Source organism: Lepisosteus platostomus, chromosome 5 (genome assembly GCF_059453375.1).
Source record: "Lepisosteus platostomus isolate fLepPlt1 chromosome 5, fLepPlt1.hap1, whole genome shotgun sequence".
Classification (NCBI taxonomy): Eukaryota; Metazoa; Chordata; class Actinopteri; order Semionotiformes; family Lepisosteidae; genus Lepisosteus; species Lepisosteus platostomus.
Genome location: NC_142615.1, coordinates 33,594,042 through 33,612,808, shown reverse-complemented (window position 1 = coordinate 33,612,808; position 18,767 = coordinate 33,594,042). Strand labels below are relative to the sequence as shown.

At 39.4% G+C, this 18,767-nt stretch overlaps 2 non-coding genes across 2 annotated transcripts; one reads left to right on the top strand and one right to left on the bottom strand.

Moving 5' to 3' along the window:
• Positions 1 to 627: 627 nt before the first annotated feature.
• trnay-gua (transfer RNA tyrosine (anticodon GUA)) lies at positions 628 to 715 on the bottom strand. The gene is given in 2 exon segments: positions 628 to 663; positions 679 to 715. It is a non-coding gene; the product is annotated as a tRNA-Tyr (tRNA).
• A 15,913-nt stretch (positions 716 to 16,628) lies between these two features.
• On the top strand, positions 16,629 to 16,710 carry trnas-acu (transfer RNA serine (anticodon ACU)). The gene has a single exon. It is a non-coding gene; the product is annotated as a tRNA-Ser (tRNA).
• Positions 16,711 to 18,767: the final 2,057 nt, after the last annotated feature.

Sequence of the window (18,767 nt, the reverse complement as noted above, 5' to 3'; positions counted from 1 at the left end):
GTACATGCGTCTTTGTGGTTCGGTTGTTAACCAAAAGGGTGGTGGTTTGAGCCCTTCCAGGGACGCTATGAGCCTTTTAATGTACACACCCTCCTCACTTCATTTCTCCACAGCCGGTCTTGTATCGCTAACAAATACAGAGCCCGTAGGAGGCAGTAAGCTCGCATATATAGCTCACTGTTTATATAATGAAGAAGCAGAGGTTAGTTTCTCATCTGCGCGTTACAGAGCCTTACGCAACTCGTAGTGCACCAACAGCTAGGGTTTGAGCCCTGCACGTGCTATTAGTTGAAAGGCCACTGTAAATAACGTATAAGAGATTTATAGATACTTTATTGATCCCGTGAGGGAAATTAATAAAGCTTATCCAGCTGGCTTTTATGTTTCACACTAAATTGCGATCTTGAAACCAAAATGAAATTGACATTTGTACTGTATGTTTTTTTTTTAATTACAAAGCAAACAGAGTATTCCCTTAATTCAAAGATCAGATATTGGCCAAAAACAAGACAATCAGACGTGGGCAGACTTTGGAACTGCTTCGTTGTTTATTGAGCTTTTGATCAATGTCTGAGTGAAAAAGATTCGCTATTTTAACTCTTTGATTAAAGTACACAAAAAGCACCTTCCTCCGAGCCGGAATCGAACCTGCGACCTAAGGATTCCCTACTGACTCCACTACAGTCCTCCGCTCTACCAACTGAGCTATCGAAGGGATGGCAATCAAGGCTTCCTGGCACATACTGCCCAATGTAGTGAAATGTTCCGGGTGATTTAAATCCCAGTTCGACATCAAGTTTCCAACTCGTTTCCTTAGTCTTGTTTACCTTGAATTTAAGCCACGAACCAGGATTCTACTGTATAAACTTCCGGGGATATTACAAAATGTTTGATGGGGCATCAATCATTCCAGGCGGAAATTGACTCCTTTTTGTTTCTCGAGGGATCATATTAAACATTTCATTAGTATCGAGAGGAGGATCACCATGAAACACAAAACAAACAGTTTCTTTCTGTCTTTTTTAGAAAGTAGCGTTTGTGCTACATTAATTATATTTTGGTGGAAATATAGAAGTTGTAAATGTTAAAATTTATATTTGAATCGAAATGTGGTTTTGAGTTAAATATTAGCGGGATTATGTAATTAGTTTGTTTGTCATTACTATATATATTGCCATGTTACTAGAATTTGTAACTGAAGTTTACTAGTTGTGTTTTTATGATGATTAGCCATTTGTTGATTACAATATTGTATATAATGTATAATTTGAACTACATATTTTTCTAAAACAAATCATTGGCTTTATTTACTAGTTTATACACCTATAAAATATGTATTTGATGTATAATAGACCTTTAACTATATATGTATATTAGTCCTCTAAATGTATCCGTATAATAGAACTCCAACCATTTATGTATAATAAACATATAATCATAGATGTCTAATTGACGTATAACGATATACGTATATTAGAATTTCATTCTAGACCAGTTACGGAGCACATTTATACGTCTAAAGTATGCGTTTAATAGCCGTATATTCTACATCTTTTGTCCACTGGGATGTGCCGATTTTAATTTAACAAAGCTAGATACACATTTTCTAATGCAGCCTTCATTACAAGACAGTTTGTTTCTCGAAAGCGTGTTATGTAAAAAAGAGAAAAACGAAAATATATAGATGACAATCTTTCAAAGCTGAAGATTTTACTTTTGAAAAATTGACATTTTATGTATGTAGATGCATTCGCTGGTTTTAGAACTTTGCTGTGCTTCCTGAATCATTTTCAACGTTATAAAGTGGGTGTAGAGGGAGCGATCTCTTTGTAGAGCAGTTGACAGGCTGGAGATGTTCAGACTACTCTCGTTATTTCTCAAATGCTTACATCATTTTTCTTTCACACTAGGACGCGAGTGTGTACATGGGCTTGGTTTTCGTTTCACTGATTCTCATTGAAGATTTGGGAATTAACGACAAAAGATTCAGTTTGGCAGAAGGTTTGGTTAACAACGATCTTGAAGACACGCCCATGTAGAGCAGCGTGTGATGATTTGTACTATAAAAGACCAAGTGCTCAAAGTGACGTCTGCGTTTACCGTTTAGACTGTTCCATCTCGGGCGCACTTTTAAAAAGCAAAGATAGAGTAGTTGTGTTGAATCACCCCAAGACATTTGTTAGTAGAGTGGCGCAGCGGGAGTGTGCTGGGCCTGTAACTCAGAGATCAACTGATCAAAACCATCCCCTGCTATGGACATTTTATGCACGATTGATAAGCACACCATCAGTTTAATGAAGTACATTAAAACTGATTTTTCTCTCGTGTGTGTGCAAGCTTCACACTTACGGTACTCTTTAATCTTTACCAATAGCAGATGCCCAAATGTATCTTTGGTTGTTCTGAGATCCTTGATAGTTTCCTCAAATCCTTCAAATGAACATCCATATCAAAGAAATTATGTTTAATTTTATTACAATTGAGGTACATATACAAAATATCAACGCACATTTGTATAATGCTCATTTAATAATGATTGTCAAGGATTGTCAAATTCTCCAACAAATCTGTGTTCTAATTTTAAAATATTTTTGCAAAGGATACAACAGGTGTATAAATGAATTCTCCTGACAGCCAGTTGAAGATAAAATTCCACATGTGAAAATGGTTTTCTTGGACATCGACAGGTACTTAATTGTTTACTTGTAGTTCCACACGAGTAAAATAGATATTTCTTGCAAATTTCAAGAGGGCTTGTGAAAAAATCCCATCAAGCTTTAGCAGAGATTATGGTTACAGCGAAACAGTCTGAAGCGCATCCCTGAGTGGGTTTGAACCACCAGCCCTTTATTTAACAGCTGCACAGAGACACACTCCCAATGCTTTTTGCCATTCACAGGTTTGTAGCTAAAGAACTATAAAATACTGACATTTTCCTGCCAGCCGGCAGTATTTCTTCTGCACTGACCATGAATAACCAATAACTTTATTTCATCTTTAGCAGTCTGTAATCCACAGAAAAGGAAGTGAATACTTGTATTAAGCTAAATCAAGCTGACGGAGATGCACTGCCATTGTTTTTCTCCACTTTTCGTTAAAAGGAGAAAAATCACTGACATATATATGCGGTATTTCTTCTGTCCTGATTTGCAAGACTTATATTTTATCTTTCAGAAGTTGTATGAATTTCTTGAAGTTCAGAAACAACTTGTTCCACAAAGGAAATGAACACTTGGTTCAAAGTAAATCAAGACGTATGTATCTATCGCCGCGTGTGCTCTTATCTGTCCATCTCTCTACTTTTTCTCTCACTCTGACAGTCTGTGCAGAGTTTCTGAAGGGGATGTGACACCACTTGGCAAGGAGAAAAATTATCAGAGGCAGAATAAAAAATCATTATTCTCTTCTCAGTCAGATTCACAGCTCAGAGACAATCGGACAGAAGCTCCATACTTCTTTTTATCCGTCAATCCGGAACCAGAGGACATTCAGACAATCAGTACTGTAACATGAATAATATCAGACAGAACAGCCTGGACTCAGGTCACATCTCCCCATTTTCTCCGTTCTCACAGCCACTTAGAGACAGAGAAGAGCTCCTGGTTCTCCTCTCTGTGAACTGGGCTCAGGACTCACTGATCTGTCAGCTGTGGACTCTGTTCCAGGTCAGAAGCAAGAAGCTTCTATTAACCCTTTCCAGGACCTCCAGCCCTTCAGTATTACTTTCTTTACTGTATGTCAGTCTCCAAACATGTTTTATAAATGTTTTATAACACACGTGAGTGTGGAATTATCTTTTTATGTAATAAACACAAGTAGTGACACTCTGGTCAGTACACTGTATATTGATTACTAGTAGCCGATGGGCCGATGGCCGTGTCTACAGTAGTGACCAGTTGACTAGTCTGTAGCTCTCAGCAGTGGGACTCAGATCACACAGAAGAAGACCTGTCTGTGTGTGATTCCACACCAGCCCAGGGAATCACCAGCTCTCATATGTCACTCACAGGTGTCTCACAGTCTTATAAATTTACAATTAGATGAATTATTGTAACAGTTATACAGTTAATTATTAATTAATAATCAGACTACCTATGGAACTGAGAGCAGGCTGGAAATAAAACCAGGATACACATTTTAACCTCCAGGATCAGGTTCCTGATCCTCCTGGCTTCTATACTTTGATGATTCGTTTAAAACATTTAAAAGCACTTATTACAGGGACTTGTGCTCGTTCTCTACTGCTCCACACGGGTACGCCTTGTAACACATTAATCTGCGAAGTAAACTATTTTTTTTCCTGTTTAATGAATTTCATTCCTTGGTTTGTCACTCTCCTTTTACAACCGTTATGATTTGCTTCTCTTCACAGCCCGGTGTGTTCTTTTTTGGGGGGATGTTAAGAAAAGCCCCCCAGGCTCCGGACAGGAGTCTCTTCCAGCGGAGACGCGCTCTGCTCTGTTAGAAAGAGCGCTGTGATGTCACAGACACCAGCCTGAGCACCTGGATCAGAGAGCAAGACCGCGGGAGGCGCAGAGCGCGCACGGAGGAGAGTTATTGATCACTTATCTATCGAAAACCAGTTAATTCAGTTGAAAAACCGTAGAATAAACGATTAACTTCACCGATTGGTGAGTACTGATTCTTTTTCTGTTTTTGATCCTGTTTTAAATATTTAGAAAACAGTCAATAAAGACTGTATTGATCAATTACCGTAGTGCGTTTAGTGTAAAAAATGTTCAAACCGAAATTAAACAATGATTATTCTTATTATTATTTAGGTAACTGTATCCTAGAGCTAAAAAAATATATTCCAAGTTGATAAATGTATGTAAGTAACAGTTTACATGTATTTTTCCCCGTGTTTATAAATCATAAGTATGGTAACCACGGGGACAGGCGTCTAGGTGTATCGCGTTCATCACAAAGAGCGATGTGACGTCATGGGTAGCAACAAATACTAATACTACTGTATTCATATGAATATTAATGAGAGTACAACTGATTGTTTTAATGCAAGTGTTCATGTGAGTATTAATGATGATAGCGCTACTGATAGTTTTAGTTTTAATGTTCATATTAATGTTAATATTAATTATAATTATAGTGTTACTGTTAGAGAATTAACAGTAGTAGTAGTAGTAGTTTTAATACTACTGTTATTCTAGCATTACTGTTATTCTCTCTGGGGGAATTAAAAGCACAAGTGGCGAGTGACCTCGAGGCGCAACGGTAGCGCCTCTGACTCCCAATCAGAAGGTTGTGTGTTCAAATCACATCGCGGTCAGCTGATGAGTTTGCTGGTGCTGAACCTGGAAATTCTACCACGCAGTCGGGTTTTAGCTGTACACTACATAAGTAATCTGAACGAAATAACAATGCAGTAAAGAACTACCAGTCAGGAGCTTATGCAGCGAATCATCCTGAACACGGCAAGAGAAAAGAGACACTGCACATCAGCGAAACATCACGTCCGACTTTAGAGACAGTAACATCAGAGAATGGAAGTTTCAGACCTTGTGTTTCTTACAGGTTCAAGCAAACCTGAAAGTTAGGGAGTGTTTGGTCACTTTTGTATAAAAAAGTGTCTGAAGCCTGCAATTATAATTTGCCCTTCTTTTAATTGTGGTTGAAATCCACTCCCATGTACCAAGACCTTACAGTATATTCATGTTTACTTAAATGACTAACTATTGGACTATTGGACATTAGTTGGTGTTTTTTTTTTGTAACGATTTGCTATTTCATGCAGGAAAGAAAGGAACCCAGACCCAACGTTTGCTTTCAGGTGGGGTCATTTACATAACAGACATCTATTTCTGAGGAGCCTGATTTAAATCACACAACCCCGGTAGAAGTCGAATCGACAATCTTATAAACCAAAATCAGACGCGTTATCCATTAAACCACTAGCCCGTCACGTAAATTAATTGCACCATGGTGAGTTCAGTGCCGCTACTAGTAATACCCCACTCCCATCTTAAATTTCTAAGTGAGAAAAGTGTTTTCTACATTTTTTTTTAGTTTTAAAAAATCATCACTTTTAAGCAGACAAAGCCTTTATGTGTCGCTCTGAATTTCTAATTGATTTAGAATTCCAAGACAAAAGCGTTTCGTTCCACAGCGGCGTGAAATGATCACGTCTTTCACTCTACTTCTCTCTAGTAGTAAAGCAGATCTTGCTTGGTGAGCATTTGCTCCGGTAAATTAGGTCACTTTTCATGTTAACTCACTTCTTCTAAACACAACATTTCCTGGTGCATGTTTTCTCCATGAAAAAAAAGACATTTTCCCTCGCATGATTTCTCGTTTATGTTTCATCAAAGAGTACAGAAAGAAGAAAGAAAGGAAAAGTGTAGTAAATGGACTCTGTCGTCCTTGGGAGAAGTCAAGAGCATTGGACATGAAAAGTGCCCAATAAAAGCCATTTCTCTTCATTTCTCTTACAGTCAGGGCTCCTGTTCCATGTAAAGGAGGCAGCTTGCTCAGCCAGCAGACTTACTGAATGCAGGAGTCTCAGAGTGGTGTGTCCAAGCGGCAGTAAAAGAAGAGAGTTCTGCCGGTGTCGTGACTTAGTTGGTTAAAGCGCCTCTTTAGTAAACAGGAGATCCTGGGTTTAAATCCCAGCGGTGCTTGTCTTCTTGCACCGTTTATTGTTATAGACAACATGCTTCTGCATCAAGTTTAATGGAGGTGTTTATTTCGTTTTTGGCACAACTTGTTTTTCAAGAACTCCACACATTGCGAAAGCTAAAATGCTTATCTTTGTTATCAGTGCAAAAGAATTACTGCCAGCTGGCAAGAAAGTGACAATGATTCTTTTTTTACTTTAGCCAAAAATCTGTGAATGTAGAAAAATACGACATGTGTCAGTTTCTATGGCACACTCAGTCAGGGTGTGCTTCAGTTAAACACAACGTTCGTAGATCAAACGCACCCAGAGACACACTTCGAATTAATCAGATCTAAACATTACCTTCTCTAAATGTGATTGAGTTTCTTTGCACGTCCTTTGCCATCTTGATGTTTGCAGAGATTTTCAACTTTTGACACGAGTCAAACTACAAGTAAATAGTTGAGTACCTATGTCAATATCACCGGGAATGTGAATATAACTGTAAACATCAAGATTTCTGCTGTCTCCTGAGAAACACAAGTATAGAGTCAAAACACAATAAATAATGCTAGACAATTATTCAGTTAACACCCAGATGTGACAAAACACATCCCCTTTAAATATGTATTTCCTTAATATCAGTTCTCTTCCCTCCCCAGGATACCTGTAAATTCACTATAGCATATTAAAAGCTGTGTGTAAGTCTTACATGTGTTCTGTCACATCTGGGTGTTAAATTAATAGATGTGTTGTGTTATTTAATATGATTTGACTCCACGCTTGTATTTCTCCAGAGACAGCATAAATATTGGGGATTTGCGGCTACAGAAAATAATGTGAACTTTACAGGCAAAAGTTAGGTTACGTTAAAGAAACAAAAACTTATTGTCACCCTTTTCAACTTGATTTTTTAAGACATTTGTTCGGAATAGTATATCTTCTCGTGTCTGTGGCTGTTATCCTACAATAACGGTGGTGAAATAGCAGGCATGTGCGGAAAGAATCGGAGATAGAACAGAAGACTCATCTAGTCGATAGTAAGGTTGTGTAGGACCGCACACACTTCGATGTCAGTGTTGAGTAGTGTGGTTTAAAAGCTTCTTCACGAACCAGGAAGGAGTAGAAATCTAAAGTCTTCTGATCCATAATCAGACACGTTATCCATTGTGCCATTGGCGTTTGTGTTGCATTCCTATACAGCACCACATTGAGTTCAGAGCCACTACTAGTAATACATCGCCCCGGTCAAAAGTTTCTCAATTAGATTCATGTGTTTTGTACGTGTGTCTAACTACTACGTCTTTCATTATGTCTGGTTTAAAATAATGTATCTTAAAAACAGACGAAGGGTTTATGAGTCTCCCTGAAATTCACACACGAAGAATAAAAAATATCGCGTTTAAAAAGAATACAGAGATGCCGGCGATAGAAAACGGAGCGTCTTAAGTGCGCGCTATCACTGAACTAAACTCCCGATCGATAAGTTTGCCGGCGGCTTTTTAATTGTGTTAGGAAGAGTAAATAGGCCACAGTGTACATTTTAAAGGTCTAAGCAAAACAATCAGACGTGAGGATTATTCAGGAGCCTCTACTTCTTTGTATACTGAGCTTTCGGGTGAACGTCAAAGTGAAAGACAAATTCGCAATTTTCACTTTTTGATTAAGGAACAAGAAAACACCACCCTTCAAACTGGATTCAGACCAGGGACATAAGACATACTCGCTGCTTTTTCTACAGTCTTAAGAGCTAGCAACTGAGCTATCGAGAGGTCTAAAATAAACGTTTTGTCACACGCGTAGCCCAATGTAGTGTAGTGTTCCTCTTTATTTAAATCCCAGTTCGACATCAAAATACTCACTCCCATAGTCTCGTTTAGTAGAAGAAATGGACCAGGCTTCTACTCTAAAAACGTCAAGAGTTCTTATAAAACATTTGAAGGGATATCAGTGCAGGCGGAAATTGACTCTTTTTCTTTATGATTTGGTTTTGATTTTTAATCGTTATATTATTAAGTTTGTGCTTTCTCTGTTTTTATCGTATTGTGAACTTAGTTTTTAAACAAATGCTTACAAAGGCAAACAGGGCACACAGTACAAGCTACGGTGCACTTTTGGGAGTATACCAGGTTCGATATAAAATCGCAAAAATGTAAAAGGAGAAAATACCCCAGACTGCGTGTAAAGTCCTCCTTGAGGTATGGTTTCAAAATAGCTGCACGAGGCACTTGGACACAGATAAACACAGGGATTTAAAATTCAGGAATATGAATGGTCAATTGCTTACAGTTGGGTTTTTTACGTTTCGTATTTAGCGATTTGTGTATAAATCTTTTAACAATTCATTAAAATGCTAACAATATGTAAAATAAAAACAACAGCACCGTTAAATGCCGGGGAGACGGGCAGTTTTTTTTTTACAATCAGATTCCAATCTCTAATGCTGTGTTTGAGAGCTGTGTGTGAGAGCTTACTGTACATAACTTTCCTTTTCTCACATTTTCTGAAAACTATTCCAAAGGGGCACCTGTCACGGACGTCCAAAGGGACTAGCCATGGGGAGTAGGAGAGCGGAAAAAGACCCATATGCGTAGCGGCGAGACGGGAAAAAGGCCCGGGCTCATTAGTGCAAAAAGTTCAGGAATGTCATATAGAAACCTATGCCCTCAGGGAGCGGACGTGGGGCGCCCTGGTGCTAGGCGGGTGCCCTCAGGGAGCGGACATGGGGCGCCCTGGTGCTAGGCGGGTCTCAGGACATCCGAACGTCAATGCTGAGTGATGACAGAGTGCAAGACCCGGAAATATATAGCACAAGGGAAAGAGAGGGACAGGAAGGACAGCAGGCTGGAAACTAGGGACAGGACAGAGAAGGAGCGCCCTCTGGCTGCAGAGGGCGTGACAGTACCCCCCCCCCTTCATGTCAAGCACCCTGTCAAGATGTGAGTCGCTCTTGAATCAGAGCTGGGTGACACGGGCTTCTGTTCTGATATGGTTGTACGAGAAGCAGGAGGAATCGCTTCACTCGTATGAAGCATGAGCTGAATCAGGAGTGAGACATTTCGTGTGTTTGTGCATATGTCAACACCTGACCTACATCGTAAAACTAAAACTAAATTAAAAACTAACATTAAGTTGTCAGAGACATTCATTTATATACAAACAAGAGACAGACAAAGTAATAATTCTTCATTAACTTGTCCTACACTGATCAGACTATTTGAAATTGTCTGATTTAGCCTGTGCAGTTCGTGCTAATTAGAACAACGCCAGTACTGAACCCTCATCACCGAACTGACTACTGAGCACAAGTTCAGCTGCTCACCAGCTTTGTTACGCACAGTTTTGCATTGCTATTGAGCTCAGAGCAGGAGCTGATCTTCAGACAGTACCGTGTTAAGTAGTCTGCAGCTTCGTGCAAAACAGTTCGACAGTTCATTGCAATTTACCCAACCTGTTTTCTATAGCTTTCAGCTGCAGTTAATTTACATAAAGAAAATCTACTACTGAGGACCCTGACTGGTTTAAAAGCAACATGAGCCAGGCAGGAGTCAAACTACAATCTTCTGATCCAAAGTCAGATGCATTATACATTACGCCACTGGCCCTAATCTTATGGTGCTCAACAGCACCATAGTGACCTCAGTGCCACTACTAGTAATGCATCACCCCCATCCAAAATTTCTAAGTAAAAAAAACTTTTTCTATACTTGTCTGTTTAAAAATATGATATCTTTAAAAAAAGACAAAGGGTTTGTGTGTCACGCAAAAGTTTTGATTCATTTCGAATGCAAAGTAAGACCATTTTCTTCCAAAAAATCATAAATTTGTCTCATCCTCCATACTATAATCCTCTCTTGTAGTAGTAAAGCATTTTGAATTCAACCGAACAATATATTAAAGGAACAAGGAATAGGTTTATTCCATGCTGAAAAGAGAAGAGAGAAAACACAACGTTTCAGCTATGAAAACTTCTTCAGGTTTGTTTTCTCTCTTCTCTTTTCAGCATGGAATAAACCTACAATATTACTTGTTTCTTTGCAGATATGCATGCTGAAGTAGCTATCCACCTGAATATATTAAACGTTTCATCTATACGATTAACATAATGTTCTCCTGAATAACTACTCAAAAGAAGCCACAGCTCAGGTGTTAGAGAGATTTGAAATCAGGTCGATGGATTTAGAGTCCAGACTGCGAACCGACAGCTGACACAGGTCTTTTACAGAACCGTTTTGATTTTTTCTACTTTGTCCCCGTGACATCATTGTCCTGCTTGCAGCCGAGCCCAACACACGGTACCATCTGGTTTCTGTCGCTGGGCGCTCACCCTGTGGTCCATGTGGGTCATAATGCCCCAGTATAATGACGGGGACACTAAACTGTAAACAGGTGCCGTCCGTCGGCTGAGAAGTAAAACTGAGGTCCTGACTCTCTCTGGCCTTTAAAAATCCCAGGTCGTCTCTTGAAAGAGTACGGGTGTAACCCCAGCATCCTGGCCCAATTTTCCAATGGCCCTTACCAGTCATGGCCTCCTAATAATCCCCATCTATGAACTGGCTTCATTACTCTGCTCTCCTCCCCACTGATTGTTGATGTGTGGTGAGCATTTTGGCACAGTATGGCTGCCGTTGCATCATCCAGGTGGGGCTGCACATTGGTGGCGGTAGTGGGATTCCCCATTACCTGTAAAGCGCTTTGTGTGGAGTGTCCAGAAAAGCGCTATATAAGTGTAAGTGATGATAATAATAATTATTATTATTATGTAAATTGCAATAAAAATATAATATTTGTTTCAAGCTAATGCTTTTTTCAGGGCTATATCTACTTTTTTTAAAAAACAGAAGTAAAATTTGGAGAAGATGCACCAGCGGGTGCCTTCACATCTCCAGCTTCAGTCTCACCTGTAGCTGCGAGAAGGTTAAAAGCACACAAGTGATCTGTAGACGATGTTCGGGGAAGAGATAATTCTGTTTTCAACACAGGGAGTGAGAATGAGCTCAGTCCGGCTCCCAGCAGAATCCATTCTGGTTTGGTTACTGTTAGACTGTGCGTCTGAGGCTCTTTGGATCGCAACGTGAAAAAAAAACAATTGCTCACATCGACAGGAAGGGAAGATATCATGTTTAAAAAAATCAGAACCGAAGATTTGGATCCGGGGCCTCATACTTATCAAATTATTAAAATAACAGTTATTAAAATATTAGATTGTGTTTCTGCAACATTTCGTGCACACTAGCCATTTTTATCTAAAAATAAAACAACAGCCACAACAAGGGCTTTACACGCCGTCTGGGGTATTTTCCCCTTTTATATTTTTTTAGAATTCGGAACAGGAGCCTCTGCTTCGTCGTTTATTGAGCTTTTGATCAACGACTGAATTAAACAGATTCACTATTTTAACTCTTCGATTAAAATACACAAAAGTTAATTTCCTTCAAGCCGGAGTCAAACCAGCGACCAAAGGATTCCTATGTGTTTTTATTACAGTTCCCCACTCTACCAACTGAGCTATCGACGGGATATCAGGAGCTGCTCTCTGGCACATACTGCCCAATGTAGTGAAATGTTCCGGATGAGTAAAATCCCAGATCGACATTGTTTCCAACTCCTTTCCTTAGTCTTTTTTACCTTGAATTTAAGCCACAAACCAGGATTCTACTGTATAAACTTCCGGGGATATTAAAACATGTTTGATGGGGCATCAATCATTCCAGGTGGAAATTGACTCCTTTTTTTTTCTTGGGGGAAATGAGGAACAAAACTAAATGTCATTCTGTGTTTCTTAGAAGCATTATCACAGCTAATGCATGTAATGCCTTTAGTATGTGAAGGTGAGAGTTCAGTTATGCCAGGGAGTAAAGAGAACTGAAATTTAGAAAATTCATATATAAATAGATTGCAAATCTTCAAAGTGTTCTGTCACTGCAAAATTATTACAGGGGTCTACCAGCTGCGATACGTGCTTGTTTTGGGACTATTTCCAATAAGTATCACATTCGCAGTAATTGTGTGTCCTTACTGGTATCTTTTAAACTGTGAGGGACATTCGGTTATATAGTCATAATCCGATTTTAACGTGTTCTGCATTTTAATTTACTGAACAGATAAATTGAAACGTTCTGATTCAGAGCCCCTGCAGTTCGTGCTAATTAGAACCACGACAATGCTCCCGTGTCCTGAGCACCACACTGGGCACACGTTCAGCAGGGCTCTGACTTTGTTCAGCACGACTTCTTGTTGCAGTTGAGCTCAGAGCTAGAGATGATCTCCATATTCTACCGCACTAAGTACTTCGAAAGTTAGTACACAGTACACACTTTTAAGTGGAGTCAGGTTTTTAAAAAATTAAACCAGCGCCCTGTCACAGAAAAGTACCCCGGTCTCCCGCGCAACAAGCGTAGGTACTCAGCACTGTACTGACGAGGAGCGCTTATTCGCAGCTGAGCGTGAGCTCTGTTTACTGTCAGCAGGCATTTCCTCATTTCCAATGACGTTTTCGCCTGCTCTCAGCTTTTTAAAGACGGTCATAAACGCTCATGAAGTAGTTCATGTCAGTTTGAAGGCTGTTTCTGTTGTCTCGGCTCTTGACGAAGAAAAGCCGTACGTGGGAGACTCCCTCTCTGAAGAAGTTTGCCGCCCCCCTGCAAGGGAGAAGAGCTATCAATCATTGAGACAATTAACATTCAACACGTGAAATGCGAGATGTTGTGATTTTTTTCCCACTTAAGGCTTCTATCGTTTCTACTCTAACGAGAAAAGCTTTTCATCAGAAGTGGGATTTGAACAAACGTCTCCAGGAGAAACTGCTAACTGACCGCAACGCCTTAGACAGCGAGCCTTCCTGCCTGTGGTTATTGTATTGAATTATATATTTTATTTATTTATAATAAAAAACTGAAATCAAGTAATGAGGGAAACATATTTTTTTCATGGAGGAAACTAGTACGAACAAATGTAAAGTTTAGAGCAGCGCTCAATAAAAACGATCAGAAACCGAAAGCGCTTCTTTTGCGGAACAGTATATTCCGATACCGGTGGTTCTGCAGAAGAAATAAACCGAACTCCAAACACTGTTGCCATTACGGCTACTCTGGCTGCAGCTGCTTTAAGAACTTCTCAGCGGGCACAGGTTGTAGGAGGTCAGACTGGTTGGCGCTGTCTAAATAACAGTGTGCGAATTTAAACTGATTTAAATAAGACTATTTACTATGTAATACATGCTCCAGAAGCGTTAATACTGCACTGGCTGCTATTTGAAAAGCCTTCATAAATGACACGTAATAGAGATTGATGCAGCTGGCTTTTATGCTTCACAATACATTGTGTTACAATTGCAATCAGGAAAATATACTGTATTGTAATCAGGAAAATTATTAATATGCAATACAACGTCTGTTCTTAAAAATGATAGCTGTTTTACACTGATGTCGCTCTTTATGAGATAATCCAGATTGTGAAGACGACTTCACCCTAGCAGATCAAAATATTACACGAAGGCTGTAAAGCACACTGAATTTATCCGAATATTTGATTTCCGCGATCCGTTTAGGCTACAACAGGCAACTTAACGCTTCTCCAGCAAACCATTTCTCAGTTTTGTGAATTACTTGTGCTTCCAACACACCAACATTTGTAGCTTGTCAGGATGGCCGAGTGGTCTAATGCGCCAAAGTTAAGGGTTCATGTTTTTCCATTGCTTGGTTGTTTTGGTCTCTGAATAGAGGCGTGGGTTCAAATTCCACTTCTGACAGCTACCGTCTTTTCCCTGCCTTGCGTTTTTCCTGTCTTCCTGTGCTCGCTGACAACGACAGGAAGAGGAAAATGGAGAAACCGGCTTGGGGGCACATGATGGGCAGGGAAATACTTCTTGAACACTTATGTGATTAGCAGAAAGTCAAATAGGCTCCGATTTGTGCCTTAAGAACTGTTTGGGCTGCCTGTAATCGAGAAAAGATTACCTGCAAAGTATGCATTCAAATGTGAAAGACCGAAATATAAAACCAGAAGAAGACTTATTAAAAGAAACATTGTTTTCCTTGCGATTTCTCCTGTATTTCACTGGCTGGAGACGCTGTGTCCAGGCTCAGCGGTTATATAAGAAAAGACAGGCGCGGTTCATGGTTCCGCGCTCCCCGTGCGGAATGCACGCCTCTTCTCTCCTTTAATACCTTCATACACTCCTCTCAAACCACAGCAAACTCCCGGAATATTTCGGTTTTACCTATTTCACAGGTAGTGGGTCTTTCTTTCCGAGCTCACGGGTAGAAACAATAAACACGCTGAAAACAGGAAGGTATTCCTGATCGTAGGCAAAGATGTGCAAAAATAAATTTCCTAAAATCCAATAAGGTCCAGTCACGTTCAGGTACTATTCTGATGTAGATGAATATTTTTGGCACAGCTGTTACAACAAACAGGCAAATAAACTTTTTTTATTATTCCATTCCAGCTGTAGTTTTGAAAATGTTTTTTTTCCATTCATTAAATAATACAAAACACAAACCCACCATAAACGTCTGATCATTGATATTTCTGAATTATAAGATCGTACACACGTACCGCGAAATTCGTGCAAGAGTCACAGCTGGTAGGCAGTTCAACGAATATGATGCCTTTGAGGGGCCGAGTATTAGACATGCATTATCGTGCGGAGCTGATTCTTCGTCTACCGCAGTCTTTGCTTCGGACCACCCCTCTTGGCACATTAGCACTTGAATTTTCGATTTTCTGTATAGAACACCGAATATCTTGAGGAAGTCTGTCAAGCAAATACTGCTGGATAATTGAGGTGCAAAAGTTGGTTCAAAACCAACATCCTCTGCTATTGCCGTTAATTCTTTGAGAGTTTCTTCAAGTTCTTCATCTGACCTTCTATATCGAGGGATATTGAGCATAATACCATACTATTTCTAGCTTTCTTCTGATCGCCCGTTTTATTAAAATGCCAGCCTCTTTTACAGTTATTTAGATGTTTGGCAAGGTGTAATAGCCCCCTCGGATGCTCAGCTAAAATATTTTAAAAGTACAACAAAATTACATTATATTGAACAGCGTTTATGTTAACATTTATATTCAAATTAAAGTAAATATACGAAAATATTAAAATACAACTACGGCGATCTGTCGTTTTTGCTTGTCAAGTTCTCAAACAATTTTGCGTTGTATTTTAAATTACTTTAGCTGAAGATGCAACGGGAGCATAAGTGAATTCTCCCGCCACCCACTGGAACATAATTCCATGGATGAATACTAACTGCTGGCAAGTTGCCAGTATCGGAAATTATTGGAAATTCCCGGTAATGTTGACTCTGGTACTCAATTGTTTACTACTGCAAATATCAAAATAGTTCAGGTTTTGCGGAACAATTAAATTTTTGCGGTGATGATGTTTACTATAGGAAGAAGTGCGTCCCTGGGTGGGATCACAAAACCCACCAGGGGGATAATAGCCAAACACGCTAACCGATTGCACCACGGAAATGCTTACACCTTGCTTTTTTTTTTCATTTACATACTTTTGGTGAACAAAAAAATTCGCTCGCATTTCATCTTTCGCAAGCTATATGATTTAAAAAAAAAAGTTGTTCTGCAAAGGAAATGAATAAACGCATTAAACCAAATCAAGACCTCTTTGAGTGTCCCAAATGACATGTTCTGTATAACAAGACAGGAAAAAAAGGTACTGCTGGAATTCGGATCCAGGATTTCCTCTTTATGAAACAGGTGTTTTAATTAGCTTTACCACAGGACCGGCAGAACACTATTCTTATACAGGTGGGTACCCACCCTCAAACCTTTGTTCTCTCGCTACTTTACCTTTGCCTACTGCCCTGTCTCTCTCACACCTGAAGAAGGCTCCACGGGCGAAACGTTGTGTTCTCTTTTTTTGGCATGGAATAAACCTATTACCTATTCTTATACAGCCGCTTGGACACACCGCTCTGAGACATCTGAGGTCAATGTGCGCTGAGCCTGGTCGCCGAGCAAAATCATGCCCAAGGGGGGTGGTTCTCATGATGAGGTGGCTGAGTGGTTAAGGTGATGGATTACTAATCCATTGTGTTTTGCATGCGTGGGTTCGAATCCCATCCTTGTCAGTTTATGTTTTCGACTTGTGATCCGTTTCTAAGTCGGACTTGCTTTCTTTAGCTACTGTAGTAGAGCAGTAATATTTCTAGCGTTGGCTGAACATGGCTTTCAGCAGTAGCTGACAGATATAGTCTCTTAATATTTAGGTTAAATTTATGCTTTGTACTGCTTTCACCTGATATTAAAAGTAGTCCTGATGAACGATTTAGGGACATGGCGCATCTTGAAAATGTTCTTGTTAATTTCAGTTTGGAAAAGAAGCACTCACCAGAAGCAGAAACTGGTCGTATCTGCTAAATGTGCAATGCAATAGCAATGTCTTTCTATGAGTCCTTACCTGTTACAGGAGGCGTTGTAGGACTTTTTTAGTTCAGAAAAAGCTTTCAATTCATCTTACATTTCTACTCCATCAATATTAGCAATGCTATCTTTACTAAGCTCTAAATATAGCTCTAAATAAATGCTAATTTTAAAATACATTTTAAAATAAATGCTATTCCATATGTTGTAACTTTGTGGTATTTAGAAATTTTATCTGAGGATGCAAGGGAAAGTAATATACAACTGTGAAAGAGGCTTGTATTTTAATACAATTTTCGATCAAAAGAAAACCAAAGTCCCTATGATATTACTGTCAATATCCCTTGATATCAACGTTAAGTTGAAAGATTTGAAGAAACTCTCAAACAAGCAACTACAGTAGCAGAGAGTTTTGATTTGAACCGATGCTTGCAGCTCAATACTCCATTCATCCTTGAAAGAAGCAAAGACAGGGATGTTTTGAGTGTCTCCATGATCCTCTTCTCAATCCAAAAGAAAGGTTTTATATGATCCTGATCCCAATAGAAAAAGGGTCAATTTCAGCCTGCACTGATGTCCCTTCAAACGTTTTATAAGAACCCTGGTCCATTTCTTCTTCTGAACGAGACTATGGGAGTGAGTATTTTGACGTCGAACTGGGATTTAAATAGAGGAACACTACACTACATTGGGCTACATGTGTGACAAAGCATTTACTTTCCGACCTCTTGATAGCTCAATTGCTAGATCTTAAGACTGTAGACAAAAACAGTGGGCATTTCTTATGTCCCTGGTTTGAATACAGCTCGAAGGATGGTGTTTGCTTGTTCCTTAATCAAAAAGTGAAAATTGTGAATTTGTCTTTCACTTTGATGTTCACCCGAAAGCTCAGTATACAAAGAAGTAAAGGCTCCTGTTCTGGATAATCCTCACGTCTGATTGTTTTGCTTAGACCTTTAAAATGTACACTGTGGACTGTTTGCTCTTCCTAACACAATTAAAAAGCCGCTGACAAACTTAACGATCGGGAGTTTAGTTCAGTGATAGCGCGCACTTAAGACGCTCCGTTATCTATCGCCGGCATCTCTGTATTCTTTTTAAACGCGATATTGTTTATTCTTCATGTGTGAATTTCAGGCTGACTCATAAACCCTTTGTCTGTTTTAAAGATAAATTATTTTAAACCAGACATAATGAAAGACGTAGTAACTAGACACACGTACAACACACATGAATAGTAGCGGCTCTGAACTCAATGTGGTGCTGGATGGGAATGCAATACAAACGCCAATGGTACAATGGATAACGTGTCTGATTACGGATCAGAAGACTGTAGAATTCTACTCCTTCCTGGTTCGTGAAAAAGCTTTTAAACCACACTACTCAACACTGACATCGTAGTATGTGAGGTCCTACACAACCTTACTATCGACTGGATGACTGGTCTTCTGTTCTATCTCCGATTCTTTCCGCACATTCCTGCTATTTCACCACCGTTATTGTAGGATAACAGCCACAGACACGAGAAGATATACTATTCCGAACAAATGTCTTAAAAAATCACATTGAAAAGGGTGACAATAAGTTTTTGTTTCTTTAACGTAACCTTATTTTTGCCTGTAAAGTTAACATTATTTTCTGTAGCCGCAAATCCCCAATATTTCTGCTGTCTCTGGAGAAACACAAGCGTGGAGTCAAATCATATTAAATTACACAACACATCTATTAATTTAACACCCAGATGTGACAGAACACATGTAAGACT